Genomic DNA, 10,366 nt, shown 5'->3' with positions numbered 1-10,366 from the left:
CACACACACACACACACACACACACACACACACAATTTTTAAATAAATAAATAAAAACACCACCAAAAAAAAAAAAAACAGAAAAATAGGAGGAAGAAGAACCCAATCTTGGCTTGATGGTGCACATGTTTAATCCCAGCGCTAAGAATGGAGAGACAGGCATATCTCTCTGAGTTCAAGGCCAGCCTCATCTACCCAGCAAGCTCCAGGTCAGCCAAGCTATGAAGTAAAACACTTTCTCACAAAAAAATAGAAATAGGTAATAAGAATTCATGAGTCCATGTTGAAAGTTTTAAATATTTAAAGAGACGGTCTAAATCCATCTAGGTTTCTAAAACAAAAACAACATAGATTATGTGGTTTATAAACAGCAGACATTTTCTTCTCCTAGGGCACTAGCCAAAGGTGCCAGTGCCAATGTATATAGGTATATAGAAGGTTGTCATCTCAGGTTTAAGGGGAATACATTAGCTCAATGTAGAATGTGCATTTAGCATCTATAAGGCCTTGAATTCAATCCTCATTACTACCAAGAAGAGGGGAAAAATAGAATAAGAGAAAAGGAGAGAAGGGGTTGGGGAGCTGTATCTTTGCTGCATCTGAAGTGGCTGAAGACTCAAAAGAGCTTTCTCAGGCTGCTTCTCCCCCAGTCCTAGGAATCAAGCCCAGAGCTTCGGGCCCATGGCCCTCGAGAGCAGTGGCTGTCAACCTTCCCAATGCTACAACCCTTCCATAACAGTTCCTTATGCTGCCTTGGACCCTAACCGTAAAGCTATTTTTACTGCTACTCCATAACTAATTTTTCTACTGTTATGAATTGTAAATATTTGTGCTTTCTAGTGGTCTTGGGTAACTTCTATAAAAGGCTTTTTTGACCCCCAAAGGATTTGAGACCCACAATTTTGAGAGCTGCTGTTTTAGAGCCTCCACCTCACCTGCTGAGGTAAAAGGGGAATCCCATCATACCCGGCTTTGGGGTCTTTCCATTTATCCTACTCATGAGGGCAGAGCCATCAAGACCAAATCGCTTACTAATCGTTGGTGGTTAGAAATTTAACACACAAGCTTTGAAGATTATAAACATGGAACCAGCGTCATTCCACCTCTAGCTCCCTACAACTCATGTCCTTCTCACATGCAAAATATATCCCGTATATCCTAATATTCCCTAAAGTCTCGTCATTCCAATATCAACCCTCAACCCTAGAACTAGAGATGTAGATCAGGGCCAGAACTCACCCACAACACTGAGACGCCTGGGTCCAGTCTCTAGCACTCAAAAAGGGAGAAAGAAGGAGGGAGTGGAGGAAGGAAAAAGAAAAGCCCCAAATCCAAAGTTTCACATAATGCCATCAAAATCAGATATGGCGCATGCCTGCAAACCCCAGCACTAGGAAAACTAAAGATTGCTTCAAGCTCTAAGCCAAGCTGAACTATTTAAGGAGTAGCAAGTCCAGTCAGATGCAATGAGATCCAAGGTATTGCTCATACAGAGATGAAGTTCTTTCCAACTATGAATTCATAAAACAAAACAAAACACCAAAATATAAAGGATAGACATATATATAAATAAATATATAAATAAATATAAATATATAAATAAATATAAAGGTAGAGGATAGACATTTTCATTCCAAAGGGATAAATAGGAGATAAGAGAGCCTGTCAACTAGATAAATGGATAGACGGATAGATAGATAGATAGATAGATAGATAGATAGATAGATAGATAGATAGATAGATAGATAGGATAGATAGGTGTGTGTGTGTGTGTGTGTGTGTGTGTGTGTGTGTGTGTGTGTGTGTGTGTGTTGAGACATACATACAAAGAAAGTGGAAATGGGTCCAAACTGCAAGACAGAGCTCCTAAGGCTTGTTTGGATTCCTTTAGCTTCTGTCCTGCCTTAGACCCATTAGAATACTAGCCAACACTTTGGAAGAAAGATGCCACTGAAGCACTTTGCTTGGGACCTGTGTGGCAGAGGCTCTCTGACAGGCTTCTCTGCTACTAAGCCTCTACTTCATGCCTTGAGACTACTAAGTTGAAGCCCATCAGTGTTCACAGTGACTCTATCTGCCAACTTATAAATGGAAACAGTCGCATTCCCCCAACCCCATGCATCCTGTATGCCTTCAGGAACCAGGATGCTGACACTGTCAAAGTTGACTTCCCTCTGGGGAAAAAAGGTCACAATGGCTCGCACTGCACCTGGCCTCAGTACCCGGGCGAGTGTTTAGCATGTAGCACCAATGAGGCTTTGGGTTCAACATGAAGCACCAAAACCAACAAAACAGATTCTTGACCTTCATTACCTAGCACTTAGAACAGACCCCAGAATTTCCATCTCAGTGGCTTCCACAGGGAAGTCTCACATTAAAACCTTGGGAACCAGTGATCTATACTGGTTGTGCTCAAATGTTAGCATCATCAGAGCATTCATCTCAACTTTTCATGCAACACAGCTACAGTTGGAGTTGCAAGAAGTACACAAGAGACAGCTCTATTTTGAGTACCATAGGTCTACACCAGAATGCCCTGGTTATTTTAACTGATGGTCTGATCAGCCCATGTCCAGAGCAAAGAAGGAACGGGAGGGAGAGAAGGGAGAGAGGAGATCCCTGTGCCGGGCCTTTTATTACTGGGTTGTTTGTAAGGGTTTTACCAAAAGTATAAGTTAGTACATTAATATCTGTATATAGTTCTATTCACACATACATATAGACACATTATATATGAATATAAATTATATAAGTACTGTATAGAGAGAGGCACATGCATACACTATTTCAAAATACCTACAACTTAACATCATCCTTTTGTAACTAACATTATTCAAGAAATAGATCCCGGGGCTGGGGACTTAGCTCAGTGGTAGAGCGCTTACCTAGGAAGCGCAAGGCCCTGGGTTCGGTCCCCAGCTCCGAAAAAAAGAACCAAAAAAAAAAAAAAAAAAGAAAGAAAAGAAATAGATCCCAGCGCTGGAGATGGCTCAGTGGTTAAGAACACTGGATGCTCTTCCCGGGGACCCAGGTTCAATTCCCAGCACCTATATAGTGTCTCACAGTTATCTGTAACTCCAATACCAGGGGCCTTTCACATCTACTTCTGGCCTCTGAGGGCACCAGGCACACATTTGGTGCAAGAACACACATGCACACAAAACACTCATATACATAAAATAAAAACTAAAGACACCTACGAGGAAATGAATAAAGTGAGAAGAAAATGAAATAAGATTCCCAATTCCCAACACAATGTAAAGCCAACCTACCTAACACTTCATTAAGCCTTTCTATTCTGTTTCCCAGCTCCTCCTACTGGCGGGCTCAATGTTCAAGTCTGGAGGGACAAGCTTAGGTTTGTAGCAAGAGCTCCCTCTGTAGGCAACACAGCAGAAAAACAGAAGCCATCTGCCAGCTCACAGAAGTCTTTCTTCGGATCTTGACAATCTTACTTTTTTTGTTAAAAAGGAAAAAAACAAAACAAAACAAAAACAAAAAAACAAAAGAACATAGGTGTGCAGCAGGTGCATGTCTGTAATTCAGAAGCTGAGGCAAGAGCATCACCATGACTATAAGGCCAGTCTGGGCTGCATAATGAGTTCCAAGTCAGCCCAGACTACAAAGTATGAATTTCTCTATTAAAAATAAATAACTTGAATTTTGCTTTTGTTTTGAGATAGGCTTCACCGTGTTGCTCTGGCTGGCCTGAAACTTGCTGTGCAGACCAGACTGCCCTTGAACTCACAGAGCTCTGCCTGCCTCTGTGCCACTACTACCAGCTTAAAAAAATTAAACAGAAAACCCTTTAAATTACAATAACTTTAAAAATATTTGAATGAAAACTTTTAATTTTGAGTTGAAACCAAAGAAATATTTTTATAATTTCAGCCACCGTACTCAATGGCATTATTCCTCCTTTTCACCAAAACACACATTTTAGAAACCAGGCTTGGCGATATAGACCTGTAACGCCAGCTTCTTGGTGGGGGCTGAGAGGCAGGAGAGTCCAAGCACGAGCTTTGTCTGAACTACCAAGAGCATCCGAGAGACCATCTGGGTAACTTAGCAAGACTCTACCTCAAAATAAGATAGAGCTGGGTATATAGCTCAGGGGAGGAATGCTTGTCTAGACTGTGTGAAGCCCTAGGTTCAAATGATCCTTGGCACTAAAGGCACTTTTCAGGGAAAAAAAATGAAGTTATATATTTATACTCTACAATAGAATTATTCGGATCTCCATTTTCCATTGTGTTTATAGCCAGATAAATAAACTTTGTTTTCATTTGTTGGTCACGATTACTCAAAGAATGTAATTTTATTATTAATGTGTTATGTTATGTGCATGTGGTGTGTGTGCATGTGCGTGCGGCTGCACACTCACAGCATGTGTGTGGGGTCAGAGAACACCCTCACTGATGGTCCTCACGCTTTACATTGGTGGCCCCTGTTGTTTGTCCCTACACTGTGTTCCACGGGGTACCTGGCCCACAGATTTCTAGGGGTTTCTCCTATCTCAGCCTCTTATCTTGCTATAATAGTGCTATGATAATAGATAGACAGAGCCCACCATGTCAGGCTTTTAGACACCAGGCTTGAATAGCAAAATACACTTAACCGCTTAGCCATTTCCTTAGCCCAAGACTATAATTATTATAAAGTCCCAAGTCTCCTAATCTGTGATTGTTTAACTCTCAAGAGCTGAAAAACAAACAAACACACACACACACACACACAAAATGGACAGAGACTTCCAGGAAAGGTCTGCCGTGGGCTGTCAGCTGTCACCCAACAAAGACCCCCTGCACCTCTCTAACCAGCTATGCCTGGAGGGAGATGACCAACACAGATCCTAAGCCCAAGAGCCCCTTGGTTTAGCAAAGAAGATACTGACCTCTGAGATGTCTAAGTTGCTGAAGAAAAAATAGATGTAATTACAGTGCTACCACATGCCACAAAAGCAACAGAATTTTTTTTCTTTTGGATTTTTTAAATTTACATTTAAAAAATGTAATTCCCTTTCCCGGTTTCCCATCCATAAGCCTCCTATCCCCTCCCCCTCCCACCTCCCCCTTCTTCAATGAGGTGGTTCCCCTCCCCAACCACCACCCCCTTCTTGCCTCCCCCCCCTGACATCCTCCTACACTGGGGGGTCCAGCCGTGGCAGGACCAAGGGCTTCTCCTCCCACTGGTGCCCAACAAGGCCACCCTCTGCTACATATGCAGTTGGAGCCCTGGGTCTGTCCATGTGTTCTCTTTGGGTGGTGGTTTAGTCCCTGGGAGCTCTGGGTCAGTCCATGTGTAGTCTTTGGGTGGTGGTTTAGTCCCTGGGAGCTCTGGGTCAGTCCATGTGTAGTCTTTGGGTGGTGGTTTAGTCCCTGGGAGCTCTGGGTCAGTCCATGTGTTCTCTTTGGATGGTGGTTTAGTCCCTGGGAGCTCTGGGTCAGTCCATGTGTTCTCTTTGGATGGTAGTTTAGTCCCTGGGAGCTCTGGGTCAGTCCATGTGTAGTCTTTGGGTAGTGGTTTAGTCCCTGGGAGCTCTGGGTCAGTCCATGTGTAGTCTTTGGGTGGTGGTTTAGTCCCTGGGAGCTCTAGTTGGTTGGGATTGTTGTTCTTATGGGGTTGCAAGCCAGTTCAGCTCTTTCAATCCTTTCTCTAACCCCTCTAATGGGGACCCTGTTCTCAGTTCAGTGGTTTGCTGCTAGCATTCGCCTCTATATTTGTCATGCTCTGGCTGAACCTCTCAGGAAACAGCTATATCAGGCTCCTGTCAGCATGCACTTGGCTTTGTCAATATTATCTAGTTTTGGTGGCTGTATATGGGCAAGATCCCCATGTGGGGCAGACTCTGAATGGCCTTTCCTTCAGTCTCTGCTCCAAACTTTGTCTCCATATCTCCTCCTATGAACATTTTTATTACCCCTTCTAAGAAGGACTCAAGCATCTACACTTTGGTCATCCTTCTTCTTGCGCTTCATGTGGTCTGTGGATTGTATCTTGGATAACTCGAGCTTTTGAGCTAATATCCACTTATCAGTGAGAATATACCATGTGAGTTTTTTTTTTTTGTGATTGGGTTACCTGACTCAGGATGATATTTTCTAATTTCATCCATTTGCCTATGAGTTTTATGAAGTCATTGTTTTTGAGAGCTAAGTAGTACTCCATTGTACAAATGTACCACATTTTCTGTATCCACTCCTCTGTTGAAGGGCATCTGGGTTCTTTCCAGCTTCTGACTATTATAAATAAGGCTGCTATGAACATAGTGGAGCACGTGTGTTTGTTGTGTGTTGGGGCATCTTTTGGGTATATGCCCAGGAGAGGTATAGCTGGGTCCTCAGGTAGTTCAATGTCCAATTTTCTGAGGATCCTCCAGACTGATTTCCAGAATGGTTGTACCAGTCTGCAATCCCACCAACAATGGAGGAGTGTTCCTCTTTCTCCACATCCTCGCCAGCATCTGCTGTCACCTGAGTTTTTGATCTTAGCCATTCTGACTGGTGTGAGGTGGAATCTCAGGGTTGTTTTGATTTACATTTCCCTTATGACTAAAGATGTTGAACATTTCTTTAAGTACTTCTTTGATATTCCTCAACTGAAAATTCTTTGTTTAGCTCTGAACCCCATTTTTAATAGGGTTATTTGGCTCTCTGGAATCTAACTTCTTGAGCTGTTTGTATATATTGGATATTAGCCCTCTATCCCAGCAGAAAAGTTTAAATGTGAATGAGACACTTCAGGCAGACATTGTGGGGAAAGTATTATTTGCCTTTAGTTAGTAGATAGTCACAGCACAGTCCAAGAATGAAATAGTGTGAGGAGAACTATGAATGCGTGTGAGGAAACTCCAAGACGATGAGACAACAGGCTTGTAGCCTCAGTGTCTTCAAAAACACAGAATTTTTCTTCGAATGTGTTTTCATGCTTCTTCCTGGTGTATCGGATAGAGACATGTTTATTTCGGCTGTTATTCATAAGCCTCTTTGGAAAACCATGCTTTTGCCACATGGGTCTTGTCCCTCTGATTGACACTCTACTCAGGTGATGCTCCTTAACCCTCAGAGTGTAAAACGTCTGATGCTCTGAATAAAGTTGACTATTGCGTGAGACTTCAGTCTGCCTTATTTTTAGGTCCACTCTCCCAGGTTCATGTTATCAACTGGAGCAATGAGCAGTAAATGAATTAGATGTTTTTCAAAGCAAGACAATTTTATTGATGAAGTCAAGCCATGCTTATCCTCGGGGCTGGAAATGGATCTGAGTGGAAGAGGATGTGCTTAGCACACAAGAAGCCATGAGCTCACTTCCCAGCACATAAATAAAGAATACTTGTTCCCAAAGCCAAAGCAAGTCCTTTGTTTGTTCAACCTCCTTACACTCCCCTGAGCTATGAAATATTTTAGGATCAAGCACTGTCCCCATTTTCTACTCCAAACTCAAGGCATGTGTCCCCCACATAGCCACAGGAGTCGACAAATGTCTGCTGTGAAATGGGGCAGGCTGTATTTCCTCTTAACTGTCCCCAAAATAATTACAAAATATATATTACTAGGCTAGTGAGATGTCTCAGTGGTAAAGCAGCTAGACCTGATGATCTGAGGTTGATCCCATGGGCCCACACAGTGGAAAGACAGATGTGATTCCTATAGAAGTTGTCCTCTGAACACCAAACACCGTGTGGCACACAGACACATCCACATACACATACGTATACAATCAATCAATCAATAAATAAATAAATGTATGTGAATGTGATAAAGTCACTTAAAATATATTACAGTATACGTTGCTCACATATCTCCTAATCAAAAAGAGAAGTTTAAAAAAGTATAAAAATGAACCTGGTGTCTGTGCATGTTGACACACACTTTTAATCTCAGCACTTTGGAAGCAGAGGCACATGAATCTCTGTGAGTTCAAGGATAATTAGGTCTACAAGTGAATTCTAAGCCAACCAGGACTACACAGTGAGAGGCAGTCACAAAAATATAAAATATTTTTAAAAAAGGCTTCTGGTGGGACTGAAGAGATTCTCAGTGGTTAAAAACACTTAATGATCTGCCAGGGTCATTTCCCAGCACAATGTCAGGGGGCTCATAAGCACCTGTAACTCCAACTCCAGGGGAATCCAGTGCTTCTGACCTCTGAAGGCACCTACATACATACATACATACATACAGACAGACAGACAGACAGACAGACACTTTAAGTATTTTAAAAATAGGGCTGTAAGGGGTTGGAGAGATGGCTCAGTGAGTGGTTAAGAGCACTCACTGACTGCTCTTCCAGAGGTCTTGACTTCAATTCCCAGCAACCACGTGGTAGCTCACAAGATCTTCTGGTGCATCCGAAGAGAGTGACAATGTACTCATAATAAATAAATCTTTAAAAAGAAATAGGCCTGGTAATGCAGAACCAACTGCTATGAATACTGAGTACTAAGGCAGGAGGATTACAAGTTCCAGGGTACCTGCCTGGGTTACGGGGTGAATTCAAGGCCAGCATTGATTGACAACATAGTGATAGGGATCACACACACACACACACACACACACACACACACACACAAAACAAACAAACCAGGCATAGTGAAGGCAAGGAATTATACAAGTTTGAGGCTGGGCTACAGAGAAATCCTCAAAACACAACAAATTGATTAATTTTAAAAAGTTTTAAAAGGGTTGTCCTGATGGTTCAATAGGAAAAGTCACTTGCCACCAATCTGTGAATCAATTCCACAAAATTCATGGTGGAGGGAGAGAACCAACTTCCGCAAGTTGTCTGTGACCTATGCATGTGCTCTGCATCCGTCCTCAAGTTTCGCACTGATAAGTAAGTGCGGTTTTAATTTTGTTTTTACAGTAGATGAAAAAGTCCAACGGTAGAATACTTGCCCAGCATGCCCTAAAGCCCTTGGTATAAATCTAAGCACCATAGAAAGGAGGGAAATGGAGAAAGGAGAGAAGGAGGGAGGGAGGGAGGGAGAAGGAAGGAAGGAAGAGGAATCCAGAGAGGGAAGTAAAGAGGGCGAAGACCAGAATGACGGAAAGTTGGAAGCTGAAGTGTTTTCATCAAGTATACCTGTCTTTCAAATTCAGGCCTTTATGTTGACATCATAGACAATGAATCCAGACTGGGTTAATCAGTGAGAGAACATTTTGGCAAATGTAACTGAAAGTCACACAATGACATGAACCCCAGGGCAGTTCATCCAGGCTCCTCCAATGCTCATCGGCTATGCATCCCTGACCTCCTATAGAACAGTGACTATGTCCCCGCACAGCCTTTCCAGGGGACATACTAGCTACGAGCAGAAAAGAGAGCCACATACTGTCTTGTTCGCAGGCCGGGAGGCGGGGTGGGGCGGGTAAAGCAGTCTATTTCTCAAAACCAGTGGATAGAAGTCCAAATGTTAGGGTTGGAGAAACAACTCAGCAGTTAAGAGTCAAGACTGCTCCCGCAGAGGACAGAAATTCAGTTCCTAACATCCATGTCAAGAGGCTCACAACCACTGCAACTCCAGCTGCAGCGAGTCTTCTTCGGGCCTCCAAGGACCCCATACACACCACCACTGCCGCCGCCGCCGCCGCCGCCGCCGCCGCCGCCACCACCACCACCACCACCAACAACAACAACAACAACAACAACAACAACAACAACAACACCAACAACAGTAACAATAATAATTTTTTAAAACCCACAAACATCAGAGCCAGGTGTGGTGGCCCACGCCTTTAATTCCAGTATTTGGGAAACAGAGGCAGGGTGATCTCTATGAGTTTGAGGCCAGTCTGAACAACAAAGCAAGTTCTCAGACAACTGGAACTACATAGAGAAACCCTGTCCAAAAAAAGTCACTAACCAAAAAATAGTTGCAAGCCTTATGAAATTAATCCTGAAACTATTTTGTTGTTTTGCTTTGCTCTGCTTTGCTTCGAGGCGAAGTATCACATAATTCAAACTGTCCTAGAACTTGCTACGTAACCAAAGATGGCCTAGAACTCCTGATCCTCCTGCTTCCGGCCCACAAATTCGGATCATCACCATGCCCAGCTGTATAATTTTTCTCCCAGTTTAATGCAAGCAAGTCTTTATTTAAAGTAAGTTTTAATATCAGAAAGACAAGCTGGATTAGGACTCAGTGGTAGAGGGCTTGCCTAGCATGTCCAAGACCCTGGGTGTAGTATGATAGTATTCACACTTGTATTCACACTGTAGTATTCACACTTGTAATCCCTGCCCTAGAGGGTAGAGGCAGAAGGACTAAAAGTTCACGGACAACTTCAGCTACTCAGTAACTTCAAGGCCTGCACAGAGAATCTCTTATACACACGCGTCACCTCTCATTAAGAAAGCTGAAGTA

This window comes from Rattus norvegicus, chromosome 5, assembly GCF_036323735.1.
Source record: "Rattus norvegicus strain BN/NHsdMcwi chromosome 5, GRCr8, whole genome shotgun sequence".
In the NCBI taxonomy this organism is placed as follows: Eukaryota; Metazoa; Chordata; class Mammalia; order Rodentia; family Muridae; genus Rattus; species Rattus norvegicus.
Note: the sequence above shows the minus strand (reverse complement) of the source record.